We start from the raw sequence: 23,055 nt of genomic DNA, 5'->3' as shown, positions 1-23,055 counted from the left end.
GCGTCACAAGCTCTCTTCTCAGGTAGACTGTCCACTGAGAGAACCCAGGTGTTTAAGCAACTAAAATCAGACGGATTAGCAATCTTTCAGTGGCAATTTCTGAAACAGAATCCTTCCAAACAACCAGTTTCCCCAGCGGCTGGTAAGACCAGCTTCAACTAGACGGTCTCTTTTAAGGTACTTTTAAGAATTGATTCAAGAACATATTTGTACTCGCTGAATATCGAAGCAGGTTTCTTCTCTCTAATTTGCTGAGGAAGTTTAAGTATGATTTAGTTTAGCCATTGAGGAAGGACCAGACAAGAGTAGCCTATATTGCTAGAAAAAGATAATGCCGTGGCACTGTGAAGCAGGTATGATTAGGACAAGATTAAGAAAGAAGGTCCCATTAGGCCATGGTGATTTAAAAGCAGCCTACACTGACTGTCAGAACTTCAACTAGGCCATAAAGACATCACTCCCTACCGTTCAGAATGTCCAACCTAGAATGCCACGTAGCCATCAAGAAGCATCAAACCCTAGGAGGCAAAGAACAGGAAAGTGCCCATTGTCACAAAGGGCTGCATGAAATCACAAAGCCACAAAGCAAAACAGGGAATAGTACCCCAGTCAGGGGTCTGCACTCAGAGTCACTTTAATTTCTGAAGCATTAGTAAGGCCATCTAATGAGTCCCTGATCCTGGTACTGTTAGCCATGGGGGCCAGTACGGACAAGGATTTGCTCTCCTGCTCAGACTCTCAGCAGAGGGCCTACATGGGCAGTCCAGATCAACCGCTATAGGATATGTTACAAAGACTGAGTTCCCTTTCTAGCACTTTTTAAATATTACAAGAAGCGTGGCAAAGAATCCAACAGAAACGTCCTTTCCTCCATGGTGAAAGAACCTGTAGAAATGTAAAGGGAAGTGGTCTTCCAACTTGCCAACTGGTTTGGCCCAGCCTGATTTGTACATCATGAGGAAGAGACCTCTCACTTGAGGATAAGAAGAACTAGAGAGAGAGAGAGAAACAAAGTGAGGTCCGTCTGTGTGCCTTCCAACTCGAATCTTCCCAAATCAGACAAAACACATCCCTGATAAATGAAAGGCTGGGAATAGAAATACCCACCACCACCTCCTCCCCCCCTTTGGGAATTAACTAGATTTTTCAGAGCAGTCCAACCTTTAAGGGGAGGTCCACTCTGGACTGGGTGGAGGAGTAGGACAGAATCCTATGGTCACCCAAATAGATATGCATGTGTGCGGTTGAGGTGTTCCCATATTTTAATTTACAAACACACATTCACAAACACTAATCCAGACAAGTGAATTTAGAATATAGACAAGTCACTTTAGAATATAGAACTAGACCAAGATTACATCCCGAAAGGCCAATATTGCCAGTAGGTGCTGTATATCAACTCTTTAAGCGCACCACCTGCTATATAAAGATCATGGAATCAATTCACCAAAGCAACATGGTTGATGTGACATCATGTACCCAGTGAACCAAGATGGCCTCATAGGGCTGCATCGTCATATCCCACCACTATTCTCTCTAAAATTTCCTTAATGCCACCTCTGGGTTAGAAAAAAAAGGCAAGACATGGGAACTTTCTGTTCAATTTCAGCTCTTGATGCTTCCTTCATGACCTCGGAGCAAGGGCAACGCCAGAAGTGCCGAAAGGCAATACTGCAGCAGCATCTACTACCTTTACCAAAGCCTATGCGTAATCTGCCTTGTCAATTGCCATTGTTAAAAGGCTGAATGCTCTTCTTTTATTATCAAACTCAGTGCAAGCCAAAAGAATACAAAAAAGAAAAAAGGTATTGGCATACGATATGGGGGTGCGCTCCGCCGCAGGTATACTGGGGAAAGGTCCTATCAAAGCTCAAAACGTCCCTGAAATGCACATTGGAGAGTGACGGTAGTATGCCTTTTAGGTGCCTTCCATAGACCCTAACCAATAGTAATGAAGAGATGAATAGCTATGGCTTAAAAGTCGATGATGTGGCCTAAGGTGGAGACCTGGATTAGGGATGTGACGTTGTGGACCCAGGCAGAGGAGAGAGCTCTACAGAGGGAGACGGCCCGAGGTGCACGCAGGAGACATATGGCGGATCTGTGGTTGGAGGTGGTGGACGAAGGGGAATAGCCCTCAGACACTGAGATTCAGACAGAGGGACCTCGAGACATGGGTGGGATCGAGGACACGCCCTAACTGAATAACTGGGACGCCTCAATGAGTGGACGTGGCAGAGTGAGATTACTGATTACCGATAGCCTCTGGGAGGGATGCCACAGGGGGAAAATCCGGCCTACTTTGCAGTGGGTTGGATGCTGGGTTGCTGAGTTCTGAGGGGTTGGATGGACCTGTGTGGCTTAGCCCTCCCAACCCTCCCTCTCGTTCCGCAGGACATAGACCACAAACAACAACATAAGAGACACGTATTCCCCAAGATGGTAGTTTGAAAGTTAAGGATTGAATGCATGGAGAAATACCCGGATCCAGTTAACAGGAACGTAGGTATGAGGAAGGTCATATCCAGGCCGCTCATACCAACTTGACTCATTAGGTCGATGGAAGAACATGGGGGGGGGGGAAAACCAGAAACACTGCAGAAATACAATAGGGATCGGGGGGGGGGGACAATATTGCAATCCAACAGGGGGTCGTAAGAAACAAAGTATTGTACGATTCTGTAATGATCATTATGAATAATTCAAACAGAAGGAGAGGACGAATTGAGCACTCCTGTTTGCTTTGTTCGCCCTAAGATGGCAGGGTATGGCCAGACGTGGGTCCCTTGCTTACTTTGCCACTAAATTCAAGCTAGCCTGGCTGCTGAGGGCTGCTGCACCGATGCCAGTCCCAGGATGCTGGTTTCTGGTTCAGGGAAGTCCTGGTTCGGCAGATCGGGCTGGACTGTTCCCATGAGGCACAGGGTCAAGATTGATTTGCATATGGCTGGGTATGCACTGAGGTGGTGAAGTGAGCTAAAGACAATGATGGATTCAACCCAGATCTGTGACTGGGGGTGAGTGTCTAAATGGTTTCAGAGCTCGGTCCATCATCTCCTTGGTTTATTATGAATAATTGACAAACGACAATATAAATGTTTAAAAAACAAAAAGGTAAATAAGAGAGGATATTTATAGTCTTAGAGCTATACATTTTAGTCTTTCCATGAATGAATGAAAACAAATAAAGCTTTAAAGTCTGTTTTTTATGCATTTAAATGTATATGTCAGAACCTCAATTTACCGAGCTCAAATTCGAGAGCAGGAGTGCTCGGTTCATTCCAATGCAATTTAAAAAAATCAATTTGTACTTTTGGGATAGACCGCAATAAAATTAAAAAGGTAATGATATGTGAAAACTTCCATCACACATTTGCAATAGTCACAAAATGCATATTACTGCTAGGGGCAAAAACAAACCGTGGAGTTTGTAGATGAATACACTTACAAGACCAGATTTCTGATGGTGGTTTCTCGGTCAAGCTTGAGCTAAAAAGGATGCACGTGTGACTGCTATTAAATACTACAATGTTGAAGAACAGCAAGAGAAGAGGAATAACCTTACTCTAGTCACCCAAATCATGCGATACAGAACATTTGGTAAACAATGCATCTATGACCCAGACCTCACTCATTTTAGGCAGAACCAAGATGTTGATGCAAGTGAGCAGAAGGTGGAGGGTTGCATTTGTCTAACCATTGGGTCATTTTTAGGTGCATCCTAAGATCGTCTATGCGTTGTCTGTTTTGAGACATATCGTTATCCAATAGTGTGCTTTGAGCCCGCCTTTTGTGTGGGAGTTCCTTACTCTTCTTGCGGTTGTCCCACCCCTGGACTATAGACACATTACCATGTCATTCAACTGCTTGCTTGTTAAGTTGCTAGTTTTTTCTTAAGCACTGTATGAGAGTGTGTGCTTCTTCCCGCTTTCCACCTTGTGTGCTTTTCCCCTCCTCCACACTGTGCTCCTCTTACTTGCCCTCGAGCTTCTGCCCCAGTCACACCGCAGTTTTAAACTGATAATTCAACATGTCAAAGTAACCCCTTTTGGAAGGTCAAAATCTTACTTTCAAAATATTAGTAAATCACCCCGTTTAATTATTAGTAAGTAGGCCTTTGTGCCCATAAAGCAAGGTGCATGGTATATAACAGTAGGACATGTAAAGGTTTAACGTTACACGTCCTTGTAGTGAAAAGGCCCCAAAAGCTATTTTTACTTTAGTGAGGCTAGCTGTTCCATAGGAAAACACTAGGTTGCAATATTAACCCTTTAAGTGCTGCGAATATTTGGCGGACGTCACGTGCACTACCTCGCTAGTGCTGCGCACGTCCGCTGAACGTTCCGATCCCGCCCGCGCAATACAACGTCCGCACTGGGGCGGAATTTCCGGCGCGCTTAACGGGTTAAATACTAATAGTATATGTCAGGAATGGGACTAGTTAGAAAAATAAACAACTATTTTTATACTTATTAAAAATACATTACAATGCAGAAGTTGGATTTTTATTAAATATTAAGGAAAATTATGTGTTAAAAAGGTTACTTTTTCCCTGCCTTGAATTCCTAGAAACGAATCTGTAATTTGCTCTCCCACTTTTACCAGCCAGTAGGTACCATTTAAATAGGTCTGAATGGGTGTGAGATGTCTCCGAGAAGCAAACAGGCTGGCATAAATGAGCAGAGATAACCCCTCTGAACCAGACAGAATATGCAGCGTGGGGGCGTGAGCATCCTTTTTGACATTCAAATGTCAACTTTTGCTAGATTGTCAAATCTTACTTTACAGGTCTACTTGAGTTTTTCATACAACATCTTGGGCACACTTCAAAGAGGCATCCACTGCCACAGGCAATAGTTAACGGACACCTGGGAAGGGCCCTTTCTTTACCTCTCCTAGCCTGGCTTCTTTTTGACATTACAGTGTCAAAGCCTGCTTGACAGGTCTGCTGGTTTTCATAGAACACTTGTGGAGCACTTCAAAGCAAGGAAACAGGATGCAAAAAAATTTTTTGTGCATCAACTGTCTGATTGCTGAAGCCCCTACTTTTTGTTTCACAAGACCTCTTTCTCTGGTTTTATTGGGGGTCTGAAGCAGCTTCAAATTAGATTTTAGCGTTAGATGTGGAAGGACACTAGATTACCAAAGGACAGACCACACAACACACACACACGTTGTGTTTGTGGCCAAAGAACTTCACCATCTTGAAAATGCCGAAAGGGTAAACATTGTTTACCACGCATGCGACAACGCATGCAATTACAACATGGTCATTACAACAACCACTTTGTTACATCGCATGCCATTACAACGCAAGTCAGAACGACTTGCTGCAGGGGTCAGAAGGTTTTGGATTTAAAAAAAACACCTTACCTACTCTGTTGCACAGACTGTACTATTCCAATATACAGCACCCCCTACAGCAAGTCATTAGTCCAACTTCCGTTGTGGCTTGCAATATCACAACGGGGTCATTGTAATGACCGTGTTGCAATGGCATGCGATGTAACCTGGCATATTTTGCTAAAAGTGGTAGGGTTAGCCTCGGGGTCCTTTACCCATTGGTTAGGGCATCCCCAGGGGTCACTCACCCATTAGCATGTGCCAGGCTTAAATGTGCCATCTCCAGGAGCCCACTTCAAACCAGTCCTGGACCTGTGGAAGATCAGAAGACCACAGAACTTGCTGTCAGAGATCTGAGAATAGCCTAGAAGACTGGACCGGCGCTCCTTATTTAACCCAGGACAAAGCAACCCCAAGTGTTATAAGGCTGGCCTCCTGTTAAAGCCACATGGACAAAACAAGCTAAAAAGAGGTCTTTTTCTGCAACTGCCCAGCTGACCAGTGGTAACCTGATCGGGCCTGTACCCTGCTGTTTTGCTTCTGCCCGACACCCTGTAAGGCCCCCAAGTACCTCCCCTGAGGTCACAGGGGTGTCAGAAGTGTACGCCTGTGGTGGATTGGAACTTAAAGTACAGAGTCTGAAGTTGAAAGCTTTTGCCCAGGAGAACCTGGTTGTTGGATCAGACCTGCATTCCAAGCAGACAGCGTCAAATGGCACATTATGCTTCTTGGGACTACTGCTACTTAAAACTCTAAAAAAAGCATATCTTCGGTTTCCCTTATTGGATTTTTGTCACTTTGGTGTTGGTACTTATTTTTTCCAATTAGTAATGTGATTTTTACTGTGTTACGTTTGGACTTTATTACTGTTTTAATACTGCTTAAATTCATTACACATTGCCTCAAAGTTAAGTCTGTCTGCTCAATGGCATAGCTACCAGAGGTTTCGAGCTCAGGTTTACTTAGTGACTTTAGGGGTTCACTTTTGCTAGAACCGTGATTAGTGCTTGAAGTGGGTACTGAGCCCCGTAACTAAATACCAAATTTCTTACAGTAACTAAAATAAAAATAAAAAAGCCAGAGTAATTTTGCAAGTGCATGCATGCATGGTACACAAACCTACAAAATGATTCGGCCAACCGCTTCAAAAACTTTTTTTCCCTATCCTTTATATAGGGATGCTGTGCTGCATGGCACATCCAATCTGTCCTATAAGAGAGGCCTAATTGCTTTGCCAGCGTCTGTTTTCCAACATTGTGTGCTTCAAGTCAGTGATTCTGTAAGTATGGTTGCACCCTTCCAACCTGCACCATATGAAATTATCTTTTCCCATCTTGAGAACTTTGATGAACCGTGACCATAGATCACCAAAGTTGGTTAACGTTGACATCAGCATTCCAAATTTGGTTCAGGCGGTCAAGTGGTTAAAATGTTATTAAAAAGTGGGGGGGGGGGAAAGGCAGTCCGAAACAGCGAATTTTCCCTCGTTCAGCAAATTATCAATTATAGGGAAGTTAAAAAACTTTCAGCACATTACTCCAAACAGTACAAATACGGATGCTTAAGGGCTTAAGGGGTTTAAGGGCTTGAATTTTAGCTCAGCCATTTTGGAGATATTTCATAATGTGAGTATCCAGTGTGCATGCACCAGAACTGTTGATAACATGCACTGAACAAAGAACACAAATGCGAGAAAAAAGGTCAGAAGAAAAAAAAAAAAAAAAAAAAAAAAAAAAAAAAAGATGCACAAATGTGATTTGGGTGGACACAGGCCAGAACCAGGAAGAGACCCTCGTTAGGAAAAATATAGACAACACAACTTCTCATCTTTCCCAAGGGTGAAGAGTAGTATCTAAAAAATGAGCCACCGCCGCCCCCAAACCCACCAACACGGGACAATCTGCGTAGAGGGTTGCCAAATGGAAACTGCCCAGTTATTCAAGATTTTTTTTTTTTTTAGGTTTTGCCCGAGCCAGCGCATGCGCTGTTCTGGCGAGACATTTAGTGAGTGGGCTTTAAAAAGCCGAGCACAGCTTTGGGCCGTGCTTGTGTTTTAGCGCTTGTTTAAGAAAGCAAACCGCATATGCTATCTTGTAACGCTAGCACTTTCATGGTGCCTTAAGTGACATGATTACAGCAGGATCTGCTACATATACATGAATAAATTTGTTAAATGCTCGACCTCGAACATCCGAAATTCAAAATGCACATTGCAAAAAAGTTATACGGCTTGAATGGTCCCCTCATATCAATCTAAGTATAATGTAAATTGTGGACTGGAGCAAGAGGCACACCATAGCAGATAGTTTGCCACGCTGGTAATTAGCCCAGCATTGAAATAAAAAAGAAAATCCAATAGATATGGTCTTCAGGTATGTGCTCCGATGGGTGATAGCTCACAAATTACATGGATATTGGTTAAAGTCAAAAGCGGTTCCAAAATAGTGAAGAGCACATCAACTTAGCAGCTTTGAAATGACCAAAACTTCAAAATGTCAGCACCTATGTAGTATAATTCTGGGGTTGGGGGAAGCCCGTAGCGAGGGAAAAATGATTTAAGCTTCACAAACCCCACCACAAAGCGTAGGCGTACACGATGTCCAGTCACCGGTACTCCCTCGGCATTCAGAGACACACTATATATATATATATATATATATAGATATATATATACGCGTCTGACACTTTACAGCTGACAAAGAATTAACGAAACGACACAGCGTCGACTTTCCATTTTTTGGAAGAGTGAGTTTTTTTATTTTTATTCAGTGTGTATGCAATGTTGATGGAAAGCTACCACAGCTTGAAAAACCCAAACTATTTCTCTGGGCAGCAAAGGCTGCGGTTCAAGGCCAGGGAGACTATTTTCGCAACCGCTGTCTGCCAGGCCCCATGCGTACCGATTCAATAACTGACAGGATGTTCCACCAGTTTTTACACATTTACATGCCCAATGGTTTTCTATGCAAAAAAAGACAGAAGGGCTTCTCCTGAAACCAGCACCTAAAAAAATAAGCATTTGCAATGCCATAGGGCTCGCATTTACCAAGTTTAAGCTATTGGCATTGTAAATGACAATGCCTTTTATTTAGGTTTTAAAAACCACATAAAAGGCATTGTTATTTGTATGTCAATAGCTCAAACTCACGTAAATGCGAGACCTATTGCATTGCAAATGCTTGTTTTAAATAGCTACTTTCTGTCTTGCACCCTTGGGCAAGACAGAAAGTGTTCAAAATAATCCAACGTTGAACTTTGTTCAGGACAATGGAGGTGCACAGTGCACATCAATCCGGCCCCTGGACAAGGCAAGAGCGTAACAGAAAAAAAAGAATATACACCACCTTTGGGGAAGCCAAAAGATGGGTCAAAAAACGATCTTTAAACGAGGCTGGGGGAGGCGGGGTGTTGCCAGGATAAAAGTGCATCTTTTCCTTTTTAATCTCGCCTCAAATTTGGAAGAGGCTTCAAACTTGCTCACCCCTTGGGTAAAACAGGAATGTGAGAAGGAGGGTGGGTAAGTAGACATGCTCAACAAAATGGCAATTCGTTGAAAACGGTCACTTTTTTAGCAGTAACACATACATCTTGTTGAAAACAGACTTAGGTTTCTTTTTTTTGTTGCAAGGTTTCTTTTTAAATTCATGAACGTTGTAAACCACTTAAAAAATGTACCCCTACACATTCGCAGTCATACATTATCACACAATGATAACACTACAGCCACACCACCACAATCCTATGCTCACAAATCATGATAGACAATACCTCCACTATTATGTTCTCCAACTGCCAACACAACATCAGAACATGCACATCATCAAACTAGGCACACGCCCTGCTTCTTTCAGTCATCATCCAAACCATAGGAATTCCATTACAAACTAAAGCTAAGGAGAAATTACCACATGTAGTTACCACCTCAAGCTATCCTATCACGGCCACCGTTTTCACTTAACCTTAACTTTCACCTATCCTAAATTGCCTTGTGCAGTACAACCCAACATACTATCCATTTACAACACATTTTCAAAATGTTATTTAAAAAAGAGGACACAATCCAAAATGACTATCTACTAATTGAGACCTTAAATAAACATGGCACTCACGTTATATTTTCACTTACAGACAAAGCTATTCACATTCCTTAAGAGTAACTTTTGTATAACCAAAAAAAAAACCACAAAAACACAAAACGATCAGCGTTAATATCGCAGTTTAAACATTAGTATATAGTGAAACATCTCTCACTTACGTCTCAAATACTACATTACAAAGGAGATAATAAAGTGAACAGGGTGGTAACGCCAGGATTGGTTGAGACTGCATCTTAACTTGGTTAAGGTTGTGTGTTTTTATACTTCCGGAGAATTCATGGTGTATATGGATTATTTCCACAGCACGTGTCGCACGCAATCTGAACGGTATCTCTTTGCATGAAAATGTAATAACCTGTTTCCATGCAGTACATCATATTTTAAAAAACTTTCATAAAAAGGCGCACTTGATTGGCTAGTGACAGCTTTCGGAAAAAAGGGCACATTTCCAGAAAATGTGAGCTCCCGTAATGAACACCCAAGAACACGTGCATGCGGAAGACGGGCACCACTCAAGTCTGTCTCCGAGATAAGTTCATTTTATGTTCCGTTGAAGTGCAAAAAGGAGGAATCCTCAAGGTGAAGTGGACGCACTATCTAGATTAGCCCCAAAAGTGAGAAAAAGACCAGTCTAATGTGTTTATTACTGGATCCTAGAAAACAGGGTGTGGTGTGAGCAAAGTCGGAGATAAGCAACAGCTGTGTTTTCACCAGAGACACTAACCTAGCAGTAAATATTGTTATTAAAGCTTGAGGAGCTGAACGTTTCTTTTTCATCAGCTCCTCCTCTCCGCAAGCAGATGCTCAGGTGTGGGCATCAGTGCTCTAAAGTGGTAAAACCAGCCTCACGGAACACCCACGCAGGTACAAACAGTATGAGTGGCTTGCACAACATTAACCACACAGACATGATCGTCTGTAGCCCTCGAGACTGCGGTCTGCCGAGCGAGCCTAATAAGGACTTCTGAACCGAGCCTTTTAACTCATGAAGAGGTGTGGTCGAGGACAGTAAGAGAGAAGGAGGGAGATAAAAAGGGATGGAGGAGAGAGAAGGGAGGATGTAACAGAAGGGCACAGGGATATGCAGAATGAGATATGTTGGCGAGGTAGATAAGAGTTGCAGAAGAAGGAAGGAGCTCAAGGCTCTATCCCGTGTACGGCAGGCACGGACTCAAAACCATGAGGCCCCGACTCAAAAGACAGGTAAATAAGAAATCCCGGCCCAGTCAAAGAAGACGGACCCAGGTAAATGAAAAGAGCTGAACACAGGGAACAGATGACTGAGATTGAGCAGCAGGGCCCTGTGCAGGTAAATAGGCAGAACCACTCACATGTGTAGGGCCTTAGTGCTTGACAACTAGTGTGCCTTTACAGAAAGGAGGGACTCTGGTAGATAAAACCCGTTGACTCTAAGAAAGCAGCAGGGCCAGACAGACAGTGTCAGAGTCAATCAAGTATATGGATGGCTCTATCAGAATAGCTGGCCTGGTGCAGGGCGAGAAGTGAACCATTCTAGAGAAGCAAGGTACCTGGAGGAACTTTAAGGGCAGACTGGAACTAGTGCAAGGAAGGAGACCGTGAACCATGTCAAAGAAGCAAGGTTGTGATGATGGGAAGTTGACCCGTCACAGCAGCATGGCACTTTGGCAGAGAGGAACCCAAGTGACCCTGTCTGAGGCACATTTCTATGGTCAGGGAGACTAGCAACTCCAGCTTTCCTGGGAAGGGCAGCGAGGGTAGGTGACCCAGCGTGTTTCCTCTTCAGACAAGGCTCCTATCTTGAAGGCGTCCGTGCAACTTTCCCGCCCCAGCTAAGGTACCTGATCTAATGTAGGGAGGTCTTCTTACAGACACTACACTATCTTACAAAAGTAATGGCTCCTGGATGGTGGTTAGTTATTAGCGGCACCATTTAGTGTAGATATCTACCTAATTTTTACTTTATCACATTAATAGGTCCTGAAGAATTGCCACAGTATTTTATAACCAACAGGGCAAGAAACATGTCGACCCAGAGAGCAGAGCATAATGTCAAATGACTACCCCTCCTTCATAGGGAACTGCCACTCTAAAAACCCTTTTAATAAGAATGTGGATTACCAGCCGGAATAAACTTTATTTGGAATATCCAACCTTTTTTTAAATACGCACTTACTGCACCCCACTAGATCTACACCTTCACGGGCCACAAACCCCCACTTCATCAAACAGCTAAGAAACCTGATCCACGCTACAAATTCATATGCCCTTGACATCCACCTCCTTACAGGGTACAATAAAGCCTCGATAACACCTGCAAAAAAGGATGAGGCCTCACTGGCATCCACAGGTCCACTGGATCAACAAACTATTTATTTAGCAGAGGCAGTTTGTCATTTTCCAGTGATTTCAGCCCTCTGTAAGACCTAATATTATCTTTAGGCACCTTGACAGGACCAATCTAAGCTGATTGATACAGAAGACCACTGTCCAGCGCACTTCAGTCATTACTGTATTAGTACAATAGCTCGTTTATAGGAAGGTATGAAAAAAATCCTGTTTTCATCTATTTTCTGAACCACGTGTACTGTGTTTCAGCTCTCAGGTTTGAGCTGTTCTGTACGAACCTTACCAGTTCATTTGTGTAGTTGTCATCAAATCTGTTTAGAACACGGGTAAATATATCCTTTTTATTTATTATTTTTTAGATTGACGTCACTATATATCAATTCATAAAACTAACTTACTTATCGGAATATTATCACTATGGTCATTTTATCGCTCAACTGGAGTGATATTCTCAGAATAATTAGACCAGAGATCTTTCCGCACCAATTGAATATATTATCTACAATAGAGACCGTGTATTAAAAGATGTCTATTCATAAACTGCACCTTTAAATGCATTAATCATTTCTTTCAAAGACATTAAGAAATGTAAGTACAAATTCCATTATTATTGGAAGAACTACTCATCTGAAAATAGGTTGCTGATTTATAACTTATAATTGAAATCTTTAGAAACTACTACATTTTTATGTTACAGTGTAACAAGAAACTGAAGAATATCCTCATCGATATATATATATTCTTTTGAATTTATCAATATTCGCTTTTCCTACTTAAGAACTGCCCGATCAACAATCTATAAAAATCTAAAGACTAAAAAGTAAGTAAACGGGATAAAATATTAGCTATTGGCTATGGTTTACTATGCCAAAACTTAGTAAGATTTATTAGAATTAGTCAATATCTGATTTATATCCTGACCCTCATTAGGATTGTGCCTTCTATAATCCCTTTACTATTTATAGTTCAAGTTTACAACCATTTATTAATCCTCCCTAAACTTATCTTAATTCCCTCAATGAGTGTCCATATTTATGGTGATTTATCAGTCTTGGAGAAATGAGCACAGAAGTCTATGACGTTTTTATATATATATATATATTTTTTTTGTACAGCACCTGACTGCGTTAACCGCCACCGAGCATCCAGTCCTCCAAAACGAGCTATTATGCTCTTTCCAGCCCTCGAATACAGACGAGCCTATCCCAAATTCGGCTGCTCCTGGATACTACTCTGAGTGACTAGTTACCGCTCCAAACATCCGTTTGAAACTAGAGTTCACTTTACTAGTAGTAATGTAGAAAGGCATAAGTGATATTTATGTAAAAAGACAACAATGATTAACTGTTTGTCCTGATGATGATGCCCATAATTGAATAAGGCATCGAAACGTCGTCGACTTGCTAAAAACCCCTTATGCAATATGATACTAAAATATTGTAAAAACACAAAGTTGTGGTTATGAAAATTCAAGTCTGTAAATACTGAATACAAGTTCACAGACCTATTGTAGCTTTGCCCTTTCGGCCATTGCTTTTGTTGTTTTGTCTTGTATGTTGTGGGTCACGGCTGTGCCCACTTGTTATCTTAAGTTCTTCAATTTTTTGTTTTATTGACCAAAACGCTTAATTGAAACTTCTTGTCCGGCTGGACAATAGACACTACACTTATCAGGTGTTTTGATTATTTGTCTGTAATACATTTTGGCCATATGTAGGGACCATTGTTTTGTAAAAATATGTTTTTATATTTTTGCCATTATAATGTACTTGTCTATAGATAGGCCTTGGACCAAATTTTGAATGTTAACCTTCATTAGGTTTTTTTTAATAAATGTTAACTGATTGGAGAATGACATTGGTTATTCAGAATGTAGTATTTGATGTTATTGTTTAACTGTGGCACGTGATATTTATAATTGATTTTAATTATATGTTCATTATTGTTTAGGTTACTGTGTGGCTTTTCCTGAAGAAGGCGCTGGTCGCCGAAACGCGCGTCGAAAGTCATTACCCTTTTACAATTTTCTTGCCACGAACATTTCTTAATGTATTTGGAATGGTGTTTTTCAACTATGTGGTATATATTGTGATTGCTTTTCTTTTTACATATATTTTTGTCACAGCTTTCTGAATTATTTTAATTCAATGTCTATTTTATTGAAACTATTGTGATTTTGTATGAATTCTTGATGTATTTGTCAATAAATTTTGTGTTTAATTTTTTCTCTAATTTGGTCCTTTTCACATATTATATCTATTATTGACAAGTAGTTTGTCTGCCTAGGCTGTTTACACATTTGAGCTGTTCTGTAACCATTAGTCTTCAACCACCAAGGATATTCCTCAGTGTTTTAAGGCTAATCGGGTGAGGAGGTGAACATTTTAGAGCGACAATTCCTAATTGGAGAGTGGGAGAATATTACAGTACTAATGCATCTTTTTATTTTAGATTTTTTTTTTATAATAGGCTTTGCTCGCTCCCAACCAATGGCAAATGAATTGCTTTCAATGCAGAACTGGTGTGGTCATATCTGTGTGGACTCAAGCACATTCTGGCCATTCAGTTTGGAACCTTTCGAGTTTGAATTCATTTCTTAGGGAGCCATTAATTACAATAGTTAAAGTGTACCATGAACATCCCAGCTGTGAGCTAGGAACACATTTTCAGAGGCAAAGGAGCTTTATAATAACCCCTTAAAAACATCGCTGGTTTGTGGTGCAAAAGAACTAGATCTCCCTAATCTTTACTTTACACGAGGTTGTTGGTAATGGTCTAAAGCCATAGTGCCAGACGAATAGAGTCATGTTTAGTTTCTCCCATCATTGGGGATTCTGGTTCCCCAGGAGAAGGTGTGGTCCAAGCTTAATTTGTTATTCGTATGGTTGTTAAGAGTTATTTTGCAGACTAAGGAGCATTTGGAATCACTGGATTCCTTTGGAAATCCCCTTATTGCTGCAAGAGCTCAGTGCTCCCATTTCAAAGGCGTACTCGAGTGCCACTTCTGTCTTTCCACCTACCATCCACCTGATCTACTCCTGCGAGCCAGCAAAGATTTAATCAAAAGGAATTTCCAGCCGCATTACTGCCACATCATTTCAACATTCCACCAACATTTTTGAACTTCACCTCCATTGGTAGCACTATTTAAATAAAAATAAAAAAAGGGGGATTAACTACCTGTCCTCAACCGTCTATATATTTCGAACACCACACAACACATCATTACACTCTATAAGTAACAACTCGCAATCTATTTCTCTCAGCCATTCATCTGATGAACTGCCAATACTGCAACATTGGACAAACAACTTCATAATCATTAACCCCATACATCAGAATGGACAATTCGTCAGCTCCTTCAAATACTTTGCTCTCTATTCGATCCTACCAGACCTCATTAGCCTGGAGAAAGCATGACCCCTCCAGTCACTTACCCTGAAATTCCACTAGAAAACCAATGAAAGCTTAACTCTCCAAACAGAAGCGCTACGTCAGATTATACTAAATACCACGCTAACAATAAAAAATGCAATTATTCTTAGCCAATGCATTTCGGGCCTTGCCCTTCATCAGTGGCTTGATTCATACAAACATAGAGGGCATTTCTAATCTGATGCAAACTATATACATAATTGCAAAAAACATCCTTTTGTGTCATTACACTGCTTGTGCATTATTCCGTTTATAGCATGCGTCCTGGTGGTTGTTTGATATCTCAAAACGTGTGTGGATTCCCAATATTTGTGAACAGAGGTACTGATAAGTAGGTGTAGGTACCGGTCGGTGAATAAATATCCCAATATGCATAGGGGATATGGGATCTCCTGATGATTTTTTTTTCCCCACTGATAGCAGTACCAAAATCCATTAACATACAATTCAAAGTCAGTTTGGTCAACCACACCAGGTAAACTCTAAATATGTCACATTTTCACAGAGAAATAGAACTCTGTTACCTTCTACCCTGAGATGACTCAGCCCAAAATAGAAATCCTCATCACAGGAAACCTCAAACCCAAGAAGGGCAATCCAAAATAAAAAAGGACAGAATTACACTTCAGCTGGCTACAAACATCAAATCACTGATTCACCCAACAATCACCTGTCCTGCAAGACACGCATCAACAAGAAAACACAGTCCAATACCAGTTCTCTCTGATGCTGCAAGTAAAGCCCTATGCAAAACAAAAGAGTTATGGGTGGGATGCTTGAGTTAATCTGAGCTACTGGTAATTAATTACTCGGGCCGCACAACAGTCCATCGTTTTTTTTTTCCCACCAGGTCACCTCAGACAGGAAGCGGTCATATGCTATCAAATTTGGCCCTGCTCCAGCTGGAACAGTCCGACCCGATCTGCCATGCAAGACCTGATCTGAACAAGAATGCAATCCACCTCTGACAAGTTTGGGATTATCTGGGCCTTATCAGTAGTCTCACGGCACAGTGAGCACAGGACCAACATCTTGGCATACCCATCAAACTTAGAGAACCAAAACATCAACTCTCCAATGCGACATCTAGTGGGGCAGATACCATCCTGTTCTGTGATCATAACTATGACATGCCCAGGGGATCCTCATACAGGAACCACCTGGAGGTTCCACTCTTTGGAATGCAAATTGGAATAATTTTGTACAGGATGGCATGGCACCTGACACCTGACACTTTCTCTGCCCTTTCCGTTTTTCAGCGAGACAAATTTCGCATAATTTTTTTATCAGCACCTTATGTCGTGACTGGAAAAGACAGAACATGTTACACCTGGCAGTGGGTCTTGGCACCTAGCTAGCTTTTATTAAGATAGTGGGTTCAAATACAGAGGACACCAAGTATGGGCTGAACTGGGTTTCTCAAACAGTTTGATAAGGCTACAAAGTGAGATCATCAATACAAGCTTCGGTGACATTTTATGGCCCCACAAACCCCTATTAAGGACACTGCATGATTTATGGGAGATTGAGGACAGAATACACCACAGACTCCCCAGGAGGGTCTGGTCCCAGAAATACCGAACACTACACCGTTCAGTACTTATGTGTCCCAGTATGAACTATTAAATATACCATCTGTTGTCCTATCAGCAGTACATGCTTTTCCAACGTGAACAGCATCCCAACGAGCAGTAAGCATGCCAGTTATCATTAAAAATACTTGAGCAGTGTCTGTCTTTTGCTGAAAGAGTCACGTTTAAATTGGTGTTGCACATTATTCTTAGTCACGTTCTGGAAACTGCAGATGCTAATAAATGAAAATCCCTCTTTGAAAATTGGCACAATGAAGATCGCACTCGCACAGATTATGAGCTAAATTCCTTCATAAAGGGATCTAATGTGCCACGAGGCGCAGATTATCCTGGGAAGTACCGCTTGGTACATCCAAAAAGTCTAATGTATGCAAACTAACTGCTGGCAAATGAAGCTTGGGCGCGCAAATGCAGTGCAGATATGGTGCCCCTATAAAATTCCCTGTACCTTCCATACTGCCCAGAGACTTTCCATCTTGGATCCCAATTAGTACGGAGATGGCAGAGAGGAAAGCTTTTTGGCATTCACAGCAGAGCACGCTCAGGCACGTGCGAGGCATTGCAGTTCTCCAACCACTTACTTGGAGACAGTGAGCCAGTGCAAACCACACACAGCCTCCAGTACTCGCTGACTGGGATAAAGACCCACTCGAATGAAACTGAAGGGGTGAATCCATCAATGGGCTCTTCGGGTTAGCATACAATCGAGACATTGTCCTTTACCTGAAGGGCAGACCTAGGGGACAAACACATGGCCTCCTGTACTTAAAATAACATAAAAGTGTTCAACAAGAGAGAGACCAGTACCTTACCTGTAGCCATAGTTTTGTAGCTAGGTACCTACTGCAGACTAAGAGGCCATTATCAATGTATTTAATCTGAACAAAGGAAACGGACAACACTCAAGGGGTGGGTATGCACTTACGTGCATTAAATACCGAGTTTGTAAAGTGCTGTATGAATAGAATCACGACACACTTCTGAAGTGGACAGAGAGAGCGTCCTATATTTAGAGAGGGGGCTAAGCCCCCCATAGCGCAAACCAAGGAAAGCTCGCAGGGAAGTCGTAACTCGAGCACCGGCCAGGCCTGTGTGCATTTGTAATGGAATCACTTACTATGAATGTGGCTGTGGGGTCTTTTTAGCATGTGATCCCGGTGGCAGCATCTTCTCTTTTACGTGAGATGTCAATGGCTTTTGTGGGCTAAACAATCTTTAACTTAACTGTTCATGAACGTCACATATACACCAAAAAATCTTTCAATCTTTAAAGAGGCAGGAACTTGAAGAGTTTTGGTGTTTGAAGCTGGGGAAAGAACACCAGCAGTAAGGAAACTCATACTAGCAAACTAGTAACCTTTAAATGATATGTGCTGGTGTGTTTCATATATACCTGGAAACAGATTTAAAACGTAACTATGAAGAGCCATGCATCTCTTTAAAGAGATTCTTACTTGGAGTCATTACGTGTCAATATGAAGAAAACCGAGGTTGGTTATAAAAATGAAAACAAATCAAAAAAATTCTTTTAGCATTCCTGGGAAATTACATTTTTGAAAAGTGCATTTGCAGTGAGGAGGCCACTTATAAAATGAATAAATGGAAAAAATGAGAATATATGTATCATGTGCCAAGTCACGTTACCTTTTTTTTAAATGTATCACAAATAAATGCCCTTGGCTTCCTAGCCATATTCAATTTTAACAATCCTTTGTTATATGAATCAAGTCTCGAGTTGACTTATTTACTAGCAGTGTACTATATTGAGCTGGAATGGCAGTGAATTCCTAGTTGTCTACATTTCCTACATGCTGCAGATACCAAGACAATATTAGCGATATACCGCGGTGAAGCACAGCTTGACATAATTTGTAATGATTATAGTGACAGATATGTCATACTGAAGATTGCCAGGTGTGATGTTCCCTTTATTTAACACAGAAGTTAATGTGGAGGTGGAAAATTTGCTTTAGCAAAAAAAAATTTTTTTAAATCCCATCACGCCCACTACCTTATTGTCCACACTCTCTGTATGCACCCATGTATAGTAAACCTACAATTATCCCACTTGCAAGCTAACATAGCAAGGGAACTTACACTTAACCTAAATTGACCTTTGTACCCGTCTAAAACAATGGAAATTGAGACTAAAAAAAGATATTCATGCTACTCTGTACACTTGATCATGGTAAGCTCCTGAATAGCATATTTCCTATTACACACGGTTAGATATGTTCCTAAATATATTCTTCTATGCACTTTATTCTTAAAATATATGGCTGCAGATGCAATCCCTACCGTATCTTTCAATCATTTGATAACTTTAATAATCTGATTACTATACACCCGATTTATTCAACTATGAGACTTACTTCTATGTTTGCTTTGTCAACCAGCAATGGGTCTAGATAGGACTACATAAAATAATTAAATAAAACACCCCAACTTCACGAGTACCAATCAGTATCTGTAGCTCTTTATTTAAATGTATTTGCATATACGGTAAGTATACTTTTCCATTATTTCACATTATGCAGCAAATGTTTAGTAAAGTATGGATTATGCTTTAAAAGTAGAGCTTGTCTAAAACAGTGGTTCTTAACTCCCTATGGTTCTGTGAAGTCTTCTCAGGTGGCCCGCGACTGCTTCAAGTAAAATAAAATAATACCAATACATTTTAATAAAGGGAATATAAATAAAGAAGCAAAATTTAAAGTTTCTTAATGTTCTGTAAATGTGAAAGAATTTGCAATTGAAGGTTAAAAATGAAGTTAGTATCCTCAAATTGATACGTGGAAGCAGAGCAAGTGCATCAAACAGAATAAAGTATGGACAATGGGTGGCCTCTATTGAATTGAAAATGTAGAAAATCTCCAACCTTACCATTACAATAAAAAAAATATTATTAAAATATTTGGTTATTTGTGATTTTATTGATAACTGCTGGTTTCTCTGTTCTTTTGTGTATTGTTTTGCGGTTCAAGTCATCGAACATGCTTAGGCCGGGGTCCCCATCTTCCAGTAATGATTCAGTAGAAGTCCTCGGATTCCAGTAATGATTTAATGGGGTTCCCAGGGGTCAAATAATGATTACGTGGTGGTCCACAGAAGAAAAAAGGTTAACTCCATGCGCGCGGTGGGTTTTCCCGCTGTGCGCTGACTTTTAAAAAACCCGCGGTTCATGACGAGCTCAGCTCGTCATGAGCGTCGAAGGGGTTAAGAACCACTGGTCTAATATATTCACTACTTTGAATTCACAAACAAGAAACCTATGTATTCATCTGGTTTAGACATGAATAATAAATTGCATTTATGTTTATATATGGAATAAAGGCGGTATCTCGCTTTGACCATACAATAGGCCTGTTCACTTTCAAGTAAGGGTTATGTTAGAGTTGCAGCATCATGTCCTGTGAGGCGATTCAACATTGCCTATGCTCATTAGTCCCCCCACTATTTTATTTAGACATTGTGTCCTGAATAAAATATGATCTTCGGAGGGAAGGAGAATCCTCAATTCTGGAAACAAAAATGTGTGGGTTCATTTGGGAATGCCCCCATGGGCTAATGAGCCCTAATACAGCTGGCCATGACCAGGTTGTCTGCAGATTTATGAAGGTATTGTGTAGGTTTCGTACCACCAGACAATGAAAATCTGTTAAAAGGAGAGCAGGGAGCACCCTGTTGAATACTAGGCTCCAAGAGCATTAGGCCTCATTTGGGGTATTTAGTACTTTGTGAAATCCGTGGAGTCTGTTTCAACTCTAAGGGGAACTGAAGGGAGTACCAGATGGTCAAGCCCCTAAACATGTAGTTATCTACCTGGATGAGCAGAGAGAAGCTAGTGGGGATGGGAGGGAGAATGGCTAAGACCTAAATCATATGGGTAAGGTGGTTTCTAAAAGAGCAATACCCAAGGACCAATGAGTTAGGAAAAGGCACAAGCGCAGAATGAAAGAATGCTGTTAAACCAGTACATTGCTGGTGGACTGTGTGGGGCAGACCATGAAGGACCTGAAAATGTGCCAACATATAACCACGTGGATGGTAACTCAGTAAACAGGCAAACAGCAATCAGAGGTGCCTCATGACTGGTGCGAGCAGCTCGTCTTAGCCCTTTTTTCCCCTTTTTGCACTTTGACAAGATTAGTGACTAACAGAATGCAAAGAAAATTCCAAGCCTGGGTGAAACAGTCACGCCTGACAATGAACATATAGCGGTCTCTCTTGCACGGTTGCTCACACACCTAGTATCTGATGAAGACATTTTACTTATAGGAGAGCTGCGCATCATTTCTGGGTACCACTGTTTGAATTGACAGTTCAGTTTTTAAGGCTAACAGGGAAATAAAACCTCTGTTCCAAACGAAAAAGACCATCGGATCTGCGAATATACATGTGGCCCTTCTTATGTAGCACAAACGGACCCTCATTTGATCTCCATCTTTACCCAGTCTACCCTACCTCATACTGCTTTTAACGAAAAAAACGTTTTTTCTGTACCCATCACTTTTGAGTTTTTTACATTTCGAAAATAATGGCGCCAGGAAGCATCACTATGCACTGACCCTGCCTGCACTCACACCAGCATCGATTGCCCTCCCTCCGGCACGCATGGCCCAGACCTCCCATAGCCTGGCCTGTCACGCTTCCCCACCCCCGTACTGGATCTCCATCCTCCTGCACTATCCCAGCCTGGACGACCTTCACGTGCCCTCCCCAGTATAGATTTCCCATCTTCCTGCGCTCGAGGGCTGGCTACCCAACCGGGATACCTCCTCCTCTTGGGCAAAGCCCAGTCTGCCTCTCCTCCGCCGCCACCCTCTCCACAGACTGGGTAGGTGCTACCATGGGAGGGAAGCCCCACAACCTGCTGATCGGCTAATTATAACTGCCAGCTCTGCGGGATCCTCCCATCACTCCCTTGCGTTCACCCTCTCTCGCCGTCCATTAGTCCCTCCCTGGCAACCCTCGAGAGCCCAACCTTTATATGTTGGCCCTCCTTCGCCGCAGAAAGGTTTTCAAAGCGAGTAAAGAGCTGTGTATAGTGCCGTATCTTGAGAGAGCCCTCGCGGTGCAGGTGGTGTTCTACTGAGAGTTGATGTGTACCAGGACGCACCTTCTGTGGTAGAGGTGCTTTCAACACACTGCCCTGGCTGTAGAGAGGCGATGTGCACAGGTGGTGCTCCATCTATAAAGAAGTGCTGTGTACACCATGCTCAACTGCAGATAACTGCAATGAGGAAGGTTCCCTCCTAGAAATATGGTTTGTATAATGTGTGCCCACAAATGAATTAAAAGAAGAAGGACACTGGCAGCTCGTTAGCAGGAGAATGCGCATCACTTTCCCTTTACAGGGGGTGCCCTGGACACAGCGCCCATCACAGAGCAGTGTTCTCTATGCACAAGGTGTCAATCTGAAAGTGTGGTGTCCACAAAAAAACCCTAGTATACAGAGACGATGTGTGCAGAGCAGCTCACCACCAAAGGAGCAATGTGTGCACAAGTGCGACCCACAGATACATAATGCCCATCTGCAGATAAATGCATGTTCACATGACGCACACAGCTCAACAGTACCTGGAAATGGGTCCATACACTCAATGCGCCACTTAAAGAGAACCTCGGTAGGTGTCTGCTTGGCCAGGCCACCTCAAATAAAGCGTAATGTGAATTACAGACTATCCGAATTGCGTTACGGGCAGTTTTATTGCCAGTCTGCATTTGCAAAGTTATTTCCCCAAGAAGAGAGGCTCAAAGGATTCATATGTGAATAATGGCATTGCGAATAATGGCATTATGAAAACATGGTGGGCAGTTTAGAAAGGATGCTCTGCACACAGGGCAATAACCTGAAGGCAATCTGTATGAATCCATGGTGTTCGACTCCGGGTATGGGGCGCATGCTACGTATACAGGGAGGTGCCCCGTAGACATGGTGCCCTATCTGTAGAGGTGCTAAATGAGGATCTGAAAAAGGCGTTGCGTACACCAGTTGCTTTCTGGCACACGGTAGGGCCAGAGTAAGTCTGGTGTGGTCAGTGACAGCTCGTACTAGGGAAAGGGAGCCCCACAGTAAGATGTGAAGAGGATGAACAATTGATCCGTATCTACGCAAAGACTGGCGAACAGACCCTTCCTGGAGTACCCACTGCCCCTTCCTCCACCAGGCACTGACGGCCACATACCTACACAGCAGACATCAACAGCAACACACTCCCTAATCCCTATAACATTCAACGGTGGGCAGACACTGATGT

General features: G+C 42.0%; 1 protein-coding gene across 7 annotated transcripts in view; it reads right to left on the bottom strand.

Moving 5' to 3' along the window:
- The window catches only part of ATP2B4 (ATPase plasma membrane Ca2+ transporting 4), a 780,797-nt gene that overhangs the window by 756,605 nt on the left and 1,137 nt on the right, over positions 1-23,055 (bottom strand). The window lies entirely within an intron of this gene.

Source organism: Lissotriton vulgaris, chromosome 5 (genome assembly GCF_964263255.1).
Source record: "Lissotriton vulgaris chromosome 5, aLisVul1.2, whole genome shotgun sequence".
Taxonomy (NCBI): Eukaryota; Metazoa; Chordata; class Amphibia; order Caudata; family Salamandridae; genus Lissotriton; species Lissotriton vulgaris.
This window is presented reverse-complemented; position numbering and strand designations above follow the sequence as displayed.